We start from the raw sequence: 12,911 nt of genomic DNA, 5'->3' as shown, positions 1-12,911 counted from the left end.
CACTCTTGCTTGATTATCAAAGTGGTTCTCATTGATGAGACACTGATTATTGTTGTGACATTATAAGGCTCCAAATGATACATAAGACAAAGGATTGAATGGACACTTGCTTTTCTCCACAGGATCTCTCATAATACATCGAGACTCTGAGGACTTTCTGGCATTTGTTTTTGTTTGTCATGATACCTTTCATAACAATCACTCATTATATGGCTTTTGTTTCTATATCCTGGAGGTCCTTTGAGTTAGTGTCGTTTTATATGGTCTTATGTATCTAGGTTTTGTTCTATTGTAAATCTCTGTTAGGAGAGCCCAAGTTTTCTACTGATTTGACAAATGAGGGAAACCATTGAGCCTATGTTCCTTTAAGTCAGGCTTACTTCACTTAATATGATTTTTCTAAGCCTTTCCATTTCCTTAAAAATGGGACAATATCATTCTTTCTGACTGCCGCATAGAATTCCATTGAATTCACCAGTTTTTTTCCTACTTTGGGAGACAATGTTTCTCAATGGATCAGGATTAGTGCAGGGTTTTAGGTTTATCCTAATTCTGCTTTCAATCACTGGACTATCCTGCTTGATTAGAGGAAGTGAACATTAGTTCATTTTCTTTGACAGTTTGCTTTCTTGTTATGCCCTATAGAAGCTCATCCCAATACCCAGTCCCTCACACATCCTCCAAACTCACAGGAAGGTCTGTGTCACTCACTGCCCATAAACTGTCCTTGCCTGTTTACGATGGAGTCTGGCCTATTCCTTTTCTGTTTCTTCCATTTTCTAATTACTCCTCTGCTAAGAATAATTTTCCTTTTTTGCCAGTCCTGGCTTTAAGTCAGGGCCTGAGCAATGTCCTTCTGCTTTCTCATGGCTAGAGCTCTATCACTTGAGCCAGAGCATCATTTGTGGCTTTTTCTATGCATGTGGTACCAAGGAATCAAACCCAGGTCTTTGTCCCTGGTAGGTAAGCACTCTACCACCGGGCCAAAATCCCAACCCCAATAACTTAGCCGTTTTTGATGATTTTTGTGAGTATACAACAAAAAGCACCCCTTCTCCTAGGAACAAATGTGCATTGTAATGATATTTATTAGATAAGTCTCCATATTACCACAATCCATCTAAAGAATCGAAAAGTGGTATAGCCAATATCCAGATGTTTAATTTCATTTCCATGTGATATTCTATTAAATAATATACCACAACTACCGTACTATTGATGATACTGTTTTAGCTAGGGCTCTTACTTAGGGAAAAATGGTTCGTATGTTATTTTTCCCATTTTGTGATAGGGACAAGTATTTTTCATTTATTTATTAGAGTTCAGTTCGGCTACAAGATTCTATTCCATTAAAGAGATCCATTTGTAACAGGTTTGTTTTGTAGTTTACTTTGCAGTTCTAAGCAATGTAATTGCAATAATATTTATTTAAAGATTTATCAACACGTTTAGCTGTTGCATACTTAAGTTTTCTAAATATACTAGAGAGGGATTTAGTGCAACAAATGCCTACAATATTCCTGTGACACACACATGCACATGAAGACTTCCATCACTGTAAGCTTCCATAGAGAGTTACTTATTCTATAGACATTGATATATCTAGATCTGTGTGTGTGTGTGTGTGTGTGTGTGTGTGTGTGTGTGTGTGTGTGTGTGTGTGATGGGGCTTGAACTCTGGGTCTGGGCGCTGTCCCTGAGCTCTTCAACTCAAGGCAACTGGCCTACTCTTGAGCCAAGGCCCACTTTCCGTTTTCTAGATGTTAGTTGGAGATAAGAGTTTCAGGTCCTTTTGTGCCTGGGCTTTGAACCTTGTACCTCAGATCTCAGCCTCCTGACTAGCTAGGGTTAGAGGAGCGAGCCACCACTCCTGGCTTTGATATATCTATTTCTTGAAAGTCCATAAGTAAGAAAACTGGTTAATAAAGGGCCAATGCATGCAATGTAATTTAGTATTTCAGTGTAAGCTCTACTATGTGTTATAGATTGCAGTTCTATGGGTATAAATGCAGGTTGTCCAATATTGAATCATGTAATTCATCTCTTACTTATAAGTATTCTGTTCTCATCAAACATACCATGAAATGGGTATATGTAAGAGGGAAGGACAAGGAAAGAAGGATAGAAGAATGACGAGAGGGGATAAACTGCAAGGAAGAATTCATTGTGTATACCACAAAATTGAGGAAAAATAAGGGAATGACTGGGTCAAAGGTGGGGGAAGTTGTTGAAGTGATGACAAACGCCAAAATGCATTACAGTTTAATTTGCTAAATGGCCAAATAATTCAATATACAATCAAAAGTCATGAAAAGTGAGGGAAAAGTTCGGGTGAGAATGTCAAAGGGGGTAAAAATGATTTAAAAAGGCACTGTATTTATTAAATGTTGTGTTGACTTGCAATCTTTTGTACAATCACTTACAAGAAAAAATATTCAAAAAAAGTTATTCAGAATATCCTCTTACAATTCCAACCCTAGGGGGAGGTAGAAAGCTTTGTTTTGAACTTTGCTATTTGAGAAATTGCAACTCATTTTTTCAGGGTTTCCAAGTAAGAAAACTATTATGGGTTCTTGCAAATAATTATGAACTCCCATAAAGAAAACTAACAGGAAGTTTTTTGCATCTGTCCCCAGCTTGCCCCAATGCTAACAATGTATATTATTGCATTATTTCAGCCATGATATTGACATTGCCACACTCCATAGAGCTTCGACAGTGTCCAGTGGTTATTCTTGCAACAGGCAGTGCTTGTGATTCTGTAGGATGAGTGCACAGGGAGTGACTCTATGTGTCTTTAGCACATGGGTCTGCTCCATGTAAGTATGCATGTTGAGTGTGTTTTGCTATTGTCACCAGCATCCTGGAGAAACGCTGCAGAATTATTTCTGAGCATGAAAGAACACAATACATCTGCGCATTGGTCTAAACTGCTGTCCCATTTCTTGAACAGGAAACTACCTGCTTGGGTTTCCCAGTTACAAATGTGCCACTTCAGAGTGGAGCAGGCAGGGAATATTCCCGAGATCTGTGCCAGAGGAACATGTCAAGGAACTAGTGTGTCAAAATTAGTAAGAATCCATGAGATGCCTGGATTATCCTTGTCTCATGTGGAGGCACAGAAGTATAACTATGGCAGAACCTTTAGGGGGAATGGAAAAATGAGATATGATGTTTGGAGAGCTGACTGGAATGCAAATACTCAGATTCTTTACTTTGCTTACAGTGTAAGTGTGACAATTGGAGGTGGAATTGTGGCAACAATCCCAGTGGAATTTGATTTATTACTAGTGAATTAGTATTGGTGGTGTTCTGGAATATCACTTGACTGTTGCTATCTGCCTTTACTTAGCATGTATTTCATTGCACTCAATGGCACAAACAGGGGAGAATGTATGTGCTCCCCTTGGCTAAGGAGAAGCCAAGAAGGATATGAAAGTTAATACTCAGTTTTAACTACTTACCATTTATCTGCAGCTAGAATGAACAAAATATATTTAACATGTGTAAAAATAAAAATGTAATACTAAATAAACACTCTGGATAAATTTTGAGAGACTAGACCTTAGTAATTGACAAACTTTACTTGTACTTATGATGCTTTACACCCATCATTGTTTCTTGTGGATCTTTGTCATCCACCATTGGAAGGGAATCTGTAGGGAATATAAAAAAAATCTTAATTCCCAATATTTCAGACATCTAGTTCACATGAAATTCAATAAGCTGCAATGTCACAAAAAGACTATTAGATGGCAACTATGTTTTACAATAAAAAAGACCTGCCAGGGCGGGGATTTTGGCCTAGTGGTAGAGTGCTTGCCTAGCATGCATGAAGACCCGGGTTTGATTCTTTGGTACCACATACATAGAGAAAATGCTAGAAGTGGTACTGAGGCTCAAGGGTAGAGCACTGGCTTTGAGAAAGTCCAAGGATTGTGCTCAGGCAATGAGTTCAAGCCCAGGCCTGGCAAAAAAAGAGCTGCCTATCTTTTAACAGCAAAATAAGCCTGAGTGTCTTGTCCTGTATATCACAGGTTGGGGTGCATCACAAGATTAGGCCAGTTTTGTCTCACTCAGGACAAAAGGAGAGATTAAGGCAATATCATCTCAAATGAGATATTACACGGAGTGTGTGTGTGTGTGTGTGTGTGTGTGTGTGTGTGTGTGTGTGTGTGTTGGAAAATAGGGGAGGCTATTTAAAAAGATTCTGTTCCTCTATGACTGGAAATATAAGAGCTGTCTCTCAAACTGTTGTTGGATTTTTTACTAAAGAACTTGTTAGAACTAATGCGGCTTTCATGACACCATGAGGCATTAAACCTGATATTGAATGTTCTACCTGATCTTGGTTCCAAAGGACCCTGAGTCCTTTCCCTCATCATCACACTGTTGTGAAGGCTGTTCTCCAGGCTTCACACTGCTTAACGTGAACCACTGTTCTACTATGGTTTCTTTTGCTGACCATATAGAGTCCTCTGAATCTTTGCCCCAAGTAATTCCATCTTGAGCCAGTTGTCCTAGAGCTGTCCTGTATGCCACACTGCAGCAGAATAAGCCATCCTCCCCACAGGTGAACAGCTGATTGACACAGCAGATTTCATGATGAAAGCAGACACAGTCTCATAAAGAAATATTTTCCCAGGGTATAGTACTTCTCCTGGCAGGGCATTTGACCCTGTAGTTGTGTTTACTGTTTTGCCCCTTGGTGGAGTGCTAGGGACAGGTTTTTATTGCTGATTAACAGGCAACTAAAATATAAACTAGAACTTGTTAGGAACACTTGATGAATTTGGTGACTTTGGGTACATATGGTCATCTTTAGTTATCCAGTGCTCTGTAAGTAATTCCTATTAAGATCATGCAAATCATACTAAGTTATGTCCTTCCTGCCATCTCAATCATACTCTGTGAATGCAATATATTCCGTGAAAGAGACTCTTGTTTTTCTTAATCCCTGTGTCCACCAAGGGAAATTAGCATAGAATTAGAATTAGGAAGCATAGGAGAGTCTTTCCACAGACCTTCATGGCCCAGTAGAGCACTCTGCTTATAGAAGAGAGTCTCTGAACTAGTGGGAGAATTTTGTTGTCTGCAGGGAAAATACTGCTGCACTTTTCTGACCTGAGACCACCCAAGATTTGCCGTACAAATGACATATGCCTGTCCTGCAGGTGTACCCAGCCATGCTCAGTCTCTGCTGAATTGCATGTGCCCAGAGCACAGCCCACGGCCCTGAGTATTTCAAAGACGCTCGCACCCGGTGCAGGAGTCAGTGCTGGTCATGACACACAGCATGCCCATGAGGGCTCCGCTCAGCTCCCAGGGCTGCTGCTGCTCTGGCTCCAGGTAAGGAAGGGAGCCTTGGGAATTTCTCATCCAAGTATGGTCAGTGTTGCCTGACAGAATTCTGAGCTCTGTGTCTACATGCCTTTTGGCCTTGGGTACTTCCACAAGTGGCACAGTGTGATGTGCCTCACACTTGACTTGGGAAGTTTCTGGGACAGTAGGAATGTGCCTTCCCTGGCAGCTATTGACACGGAGGCCAAGGCTTCCACACCAGCCCTGCCATTAAGCCCAATATTTCTTCAGAAATATTTTCTGAAGCAGCATTATTGGCATTTCACATGGGATCCCAATATACAGCCTTAACTGTTGGTGATTAATATTTTTTCTGAATTTAAAGTTTCCTGTTACTCTTATCCCCAAGAAGATGTTGGAATGATTGAGAAAAAAAATCATTTTGATTCATTACAATATCTATCCTAATTATCACTAGAATGTGTAGAGAAATTTGGGAACCTAATATTTGTGAGTTCTATTACTTCCTGTACTCATCCCTTCTAAGTATAAAACATCACTTCATTATCCTTGAGTCAACCTTCTTCCAAGGGTAATTCACGTAAAATGTTCATCAGAAACAGAAAAGTAGCCAAGGGCTGGTGGCTCATGCATATAATCCCAGTTTTCAGTAATCCTAGCCTGAGGATGAATGTTGAGGTTGTTAGTACAAAGCCAGTCTTGGCAGGAAAGTCTGTGAGAATTTTATCCCCAATTGACTACCAGAAAATCAGAAATGGACTTATGTGGCCCAAGTTCTAAATTGCTAGCCTTAAAACAAAAGCTCAAGGATAGCCACCAGGCCTGAGTTCAAGCCCCAATACTGATGCCCAAAAAAGGGAAAAATAGAAGTATAAGACAATTTATTCTGAGCCATGAATCAAGACACAAATCCCTCCCTTTCCTTCAGATGGTTTGTCTCTTCACCTTTGGAAAAAAACAGGTTTCCTGATTAAAATCTGTGCTCCCAGGATGATCTTACATGGGATATGTGGAGACCCTGAGCATGTGCAGACAGGAGCCTGACTTGCAGCTGTGCCCAGCCCTGCCCAAACCCTGCCAATTTGCTTGTGCTAAGAGCACCGCCCACTGCCCCAGTGACTTCTTCATAGTCTGCTCACACTCCAAGCAGGAATCAGTCCAGTCAGCACACAGCATGGACATGAGGACCCCTGCTCAGCTCCTGGGACTCCTGCTGCTCTGGATCCCAGGTAAGGAAGGACCATGCTAGGGAATATCCCAGCTCAATGTGATCTATGATGTTTTACTCATTAGGGAAATCTTCATAAAACTTGATTAATAATGTGTATATTTGTTTTCATGTTTCCACACAGGAGCCAGGTGTGACATCCAGATGACCCAGTCTCCATCTTCCCTGGCTTCGTCTCTAGGAGAAACAATCACCATCACTTGCAGGGCCAGTGAGGACATTGCATATGCTTTAACCTGGTACCAGAAACATCCAGGGAAAGCTCCTAAGGCCCTGATCTCTGCTGCAGATAATTTGGAAGATGGAGTCCCAACCAGGTTCAGTGGCAGTGGATCTGAGTCAGATTACTCTCTCACCATCAGCAGCCATTCTAACTGGAGTGAGGTGGAATCTTAGAGTTGTTTTGATTTTCATTTCTTTTATGACCAGAGATGTTGAGCATTTCTTCATGTGTTTATAGGCCATTTTTGTTTCTACTTCAGAGAAGACTCTCTTTAAGGCTTTGGCCCATTTTTTAATGGGATGGTTGTTACTTTGGAGGTTAGTTTTGGAGTGATTCAAGTTTTTGAGTTGTTGATATATTTTAGATATGAGGCCTTTGTCCGTTGTTTGGTTGGTGAAGATCTTCTCTCACTCTGTAGGCTTCCTGATTAGTTTACTAGCTATGTCCTTTGCCATACAAAAGCTCTTCAGTTTAATGCAGTCCCACTTATCCAGCCTTTCTATACATAGAAAACCAAAATAAATGCAATATAGGGAAAGAAATGGCACCTAAACAGCATACCATCTAAGGACCACAAGAACTGTCAAGACACAGGCCCAAATAAAAACTTTTAAAAATGGTAGGACCTAATAAATATCTTTCAATCCTAACTCTCAATATCAATGGACTTAACTCTCCAATTAAACGGCATAGGCTGTCTAGTTGGATCAAAAAGCAAGAGCCATCGTTCTGCTGTCTTCAAGAGACACATCTTACCCAAAAAACAATCATCTTTTGAAAGTGAGAGGTTGGAATAAATTCTATCAAACTAACGGCCCCCATAAACATGCTGGAGTTGCCATCCTCATATCAGATAAAATAGACTTCAAACCAAAATTAGTAAGAAAAGACAAAGAAGGTTACTACCCACTACTAAAGGGATCTTTCCTCCAGGAAGACATAATGATCCTAAATATTTACACACCCAATCCCGGAGCTCCAAACTTCATCAAGCAAACTTTACTTACACTGAAACCATACATAGATCGAAATACAGTGATTGTCAATGACTTTAACACACCACTTTCACCTATGGACAGATCAACAAGGCAAAAACTCAACAGAGAAACCTTAGAACTGAACAACTATATAGACCAACTAGATCTAACAGACATCTGCAGATTATTCCACCCAGCAACAACACAATATACGTTTTTCTCAGCAGCACATGGAACATTTTCCAAAATAGATCACATCTTAGGCCATAAAACAAACCTGGACAGATTCAGAAACACAGAAATTATTCCATGCACACTCTCAGACCACAAAGGCATCAAATTGGAACTGAACACACATCTCCACCAACGAAAACCCTGTAACTCATGGAGACTGAACAACACATTGTTGAATCACCAATGGGTCATCGAAGAGATCAGAACAGAAATCCAATAGTTTATGAAATTTAACAGTAAGGAGCACACAAAATACCAACTCCTTTGGGACACAGCAAAGGCAGTACTCAGAGGAAAATTTATAGCGCTGAGTGCCTACAACAACAAGTTGGAAAAATTGCAAACCAGCAAGTTAGTGTCTCACCTTAAGCTCCTGGAAAAAGAGCAACAAACCAACCCTAATCCCAGTAGAAGAAAGCAAATAATTAAAATCAAAGCAGAATTAAATGATTTGGAATCCAAAAAAACTATAGAAAGAATCAACAAAACAAGGAGTTGGTTCTTTGAAAGAATTAACAAAATTGACAAGCCCTTAGCAAATCTTACCAAAAAAAGAAGAGAGCATATCGAAATAAACAAAATCGCAAATGAAAATGATAATATCATGACAGAAATTACCAAGATCCAGAATATCATGAGGGAATACTTCTCAAACTTTTATGCCAACAAATTTGAGAATCTAGATGAAATGGATGAATTCCTAGCCAATATTAACATACCCACACTGAACCAAGAAGAACTAAGCCAACTCAGCAGGTCTATTTCAAGCTCTGAAATAGAAATGGCAATTAGAGACCTTCCACCTAAGAAAAGCCCAGGGCCAGATGGATTCACAGCTGAATTCTATAAGGTCTTCAAAGCAGAGCTCACACCAATACTCCTCAAGCTCTTCAACGAAATTGAAAATGAAGGTTCCTTACCAAACTCATTCTATGAAGCCAGTATAACCCTCATCCCCAAACCAGGCAGAGATTCATCAAAGAAAGAGAACTATAGACCTATATCTTTGATGAACATCGATGCAAAACTTCTCAACAAAATACTGGCCAACCGTCTACAACAACTCATCAAAAAAATTATACACTATGATCAAACTGGATTCATCACAGGGAGGCAAAGCTGGTTCAACATATGCAAATCAATTAATATAATTCAACACATCAACAGGAGCAAGGACAAAAATCACATGATTGTCTCAATAGACGTGGAAAAGCCATTTGACAAGGTCCAACACCCCTTTATGTTAAAAGCTCTGGAGCCTATGTTCCTTTGAGTCTGGCTTACTTCACCTAATATGATCTTTTCTAAGTCTTTCCATTTCCTATCAAATGTGGCAATGTCGTTCTTTCTGACAGCAGCATAGAATTCCATTGAGTATAAATACCACATGTTGTTGATCCAAATCCTTGATACAAAAAGCCATATAGTATGATCCTAAATGAAAGGACCTCTAGGATATAGAAACCAATGCCATATAATGAGTGATTGTTGTCCTTAATGTACTATGTTATCTCTCATCTCTTTTGCTGTTCCTTGGTTATCATATTGTTACAGTATCTCACTTTGTTATCTGATATATCGGGTATATTTGTATTTTGTTATTTGAAATTGGATAAGGAATGGGAGAGAACAAGATGAGAGGTGGGGGTAGGGGAGGAAAATGGGGACCAAGACATGTGAAAGGGTATCAATGTATGTGAATAAATGCACCTTCTATCTGACAAATATCATGTAACCCTTCTATTAATTACAATAAAAAATATATGGAAAAAAAGAAGCTGGATCTGTTTTCTTATTCACCAGAAAGTATTCTGTAGGAAAGAGCAATTGGTGCTTCCTCCCAGTAATACAGACATTTAGTTGTGGAAAAAAATAAACTAGAAATCAATATTCAATTTAGGAAAAGACAATAGTCACAAGGGAGTTAAGGGCTGGATAGTGTGATCCAAGAGAGATGGCCTATAATGTGGTTTTGGAAAATCTTCCTTAAGACCTGGGTGCAGTGGCCCATGCCTGTAATCCCAGCTATTCAGGAGGCTGAGTTCTGAGGATCAAGGTTCCAAGCCAGCCCAGGCACAAAAGAACCTCATCTCTTATCTCCAATTAACCTCTAGAAAACAAGAAGTATGGCTTGCCTCAAGGGTAGGGTGGTAGCCTTGAGCTGTAGAGCTCAGAGACAGCTCCAAGGCCAAGTTCAAGCCCAAAGACCAACAGAAAAAAAAAGAAAAAGAAAATCCCAAACACTGTAAGGTGTAATGGAGGGGTGAGGGTTGAAGCCATAGTCTCCTGTTCTAAAGATATCAGGGCTGCCTCATTGTTCCAGGCCAAAACCTGCTCTAAACTTGTTCGTTGTTTATGTACGCATTCGCAACTATGGACTCTGAACCTACTACAGCTTTTGCTACATTTAGTGATTTCAAGTGTTGTTGTGTGCATTTTCACTTGTCATAATATTTTGTAATAAGACTTTTGATTGCTACTTTGTCAAATTTTGAAAATATAGGCATTCGCAACTACAGACTCTGTTCCTATTACAGCTTTAGCTACATTTAGTAACTTCATGTGTTGTGTGCATTTTCATTTCTCATAATATTTTGTAATAGGACCTTTGATTGCTACTTTGTCAGATTCTGAAAATAAATGTAAGAGGTTCTGTCCTCATTTTTTAATATATTGTTTATTGTAATTAATAGAATGGTTACATTATATTCGCCACATAGAAGGTGCATTACTTCACATACATTGGTAACTTTTTTCATGTCTTGGTCCCAATTTCCCTCCCCCCCACCCCCACCTGTCATCTTGTTTTCTCCCCTTCCCTATTCAATTTCAAATATCCAAATACAAATATATCCAATATATCAGATAACAAAGTGAGATACTGTAACAGTATGAGATAACCAAGGGACAGAAAAAGAGATGAGAGAGAACATAGTACATTAAGGACAACAATCACTCATTATATGGCATTTGTTTCTATATCCTAGAGGTCCTTTCTTTTAGTGTCACACTGTATGGCCTTTTGTACCTAGGTGTTGCTCTATTGCAAATCTCTTCTAGGAGAACCCAAGGTTTCTACTGATTATGACAAATGAGGGAAACCATTGAGCCTACGTTCCTTTGAGTCTGGCTTACTTCACCTAACATGGTTTTTTTCTAAGTCTTTCCATTTCCTAACAAATGGGGCGATGTCATTCATTCTGGTATCAGCATAGAATTCCATTGTGTACAAATACCACATCTTGTTGATCCACTCATTAACTGAGGAAGATCTGGGTTGGTTCTATATCTTTGATATGGTAAATAGTGCTGCAATGAACATTGTTGTGCTAGTGAATTTAGTATATCCTAGTTCCTGGGCAATTGGGTAAATGCCAAGTAGTGGAATTGCTGGGTCAAAGGGGAACTCCGTGTTTAGTCTTCTGAGGAACTGCCATACTGCTTTCCATAGTGGTTGAATGAGTTTGCACTCCCACCAACAGTGTGGTAATGATCCCTCCTGGCCACATCCACTCCAGCATCTCTTGTTATTAGTTTTCTTGATCCTGGCCATTCTAACTGGAGTGAGGTGGAATCTTAGAGTTGTTTTGATTTGCATTTCTTTTATGGCCAGAGATGTCGAACATTTCTTCATGTGTCTATAGGCCATTTTTGTTCTTCTTCACAGAAGACTGTTTTTAAGTCTTTGGCCCATCTTTTAATGGAATGGTTGTTACTTTGGAGATTAGTTTTGGATTCATTTAATTTTTTGAGCTGCTGATATATGCACTTCTTTTCAGTATAAAAATTACAATTAAAGCTGCTAGAACATTGTCAGAATGTGAAGGCATCAGGAGCAGCTGGGGCAGCCCAGCCTCTCACTTCTGCTTCCATGGGAGATTTTTGTTATGACTTGTATCACTGTGGGAGGCCAACTATTATACTCTTCAGAGTAATAAGTGGCAACATCTTCAAGCTGCAGGCTGCTGATGGTGAGAGAGTAATCTGACTCAGATCCACTGCCACTGAACCTGGTTGGGACTCCATCTTCCAAATTATCTGCAGCAGAGATCAGGGCCTTAGGAGCTTTCCCTGGATGTTTCTGGTACCAGGTTAAAGCATATGCAATGTCCTCACTGGCCCTGCAAGTGATGGTGATTGTTTCTCCTAGAGACGAAGCCAGGGAAGATGGAGACTGGGTCATCTGGATGTCACACCTGGCTCCTGTGTGGAAACATGAAAACAAATATACACATTATTAATCAAGTTTTATGAAGATTTCCCTAATGAGTAAAACATCATAGATCACATTGAGCTGGGATATTCCCTAGCATGGTCCTTCCTTACCTGGGATCCAGAGCAGCAGGAGTCCCAGGAGCTGAGCAGGGGTCCTCATGTCCATGCTGTGTGCTGACTGGACTGATTCCTGCTTGGAGTGTGAGCAGACTATGAAGAAGTCACTGGGGCAGTGGGCGGTGCTCTTAGCACAAGCAAATTGGCAGGGTTTGGGCAGGGCTGGGCACAGCTGCAAGTCAGGCTCCTGTCTGCACATGCTCAGGGTCTCCACATATCCCATGTAAGATCATCCTGGGAGCACAGATTTTAATCAGGAAACCTGTTTTTTTCCAAAGGTGAAGAGACAAACCATCTGAAGGAAAGGGAGGGATTTGTGTCTTGATTCATGGCTCAGAATAAATTGTCTTATACTTCTATTTTTCCCTTTTTTGGGCATCAGTATTGGGGCTTGAACTCAGGCCTGGTGGCTATCCTTGAGCTTTTGTTTTAAGGCTAGCAATTTAGAACTTGGGCCACATAAGTCCATTTCTGATTTTCTGGTAGTCAATTGGGGATAAAATTCTCACAGACTTTCCTGCCAAGACTGGCTTTGTACTAACAACCTCAACATTCATCCTCAGGCTAGGATTACTGAAAACTGGGATTATATGCA

The 12,911-nt window shown here is 40.1% G+C and overlaps 1 pseudogene; it reads right to left on the bottom strand.

The window, feature by feature from the left end:
- Positions 1–3,582: 3,582 nt before the first annotated feature.
- On the bottom strand, positions 3,583–12,359 carry LOC150060387 (immunoglobulin kappa variable 1D-13 pseudogene; annotated as a pseudogene).
- Between the last annotated feature and the right edge of the window lie 552 nt (positions 12,360–12,911).

This window comes from Megascapheus bottae, chromosome 7, assembly GCF_031878675.1.
Source record: "Megascapheus bottae isolate mThoBot1 chromosome 7, mThoBot2.hap1, whole genome shotgun sequence".
In the NCBI taxonomy this organism is placed as follows: domain Eukaryota; kingdom Metazoa; phylum Chordata; class Mammalia; order Rodentia; family Geomyidae; genus Megascapheus; species Megascapheus bottae.
The sequence above is the reverse complement of the archived record's forward strand: the minus strand, read 5'-3'. Positions and strand labels throughout refer to the sequence as shown.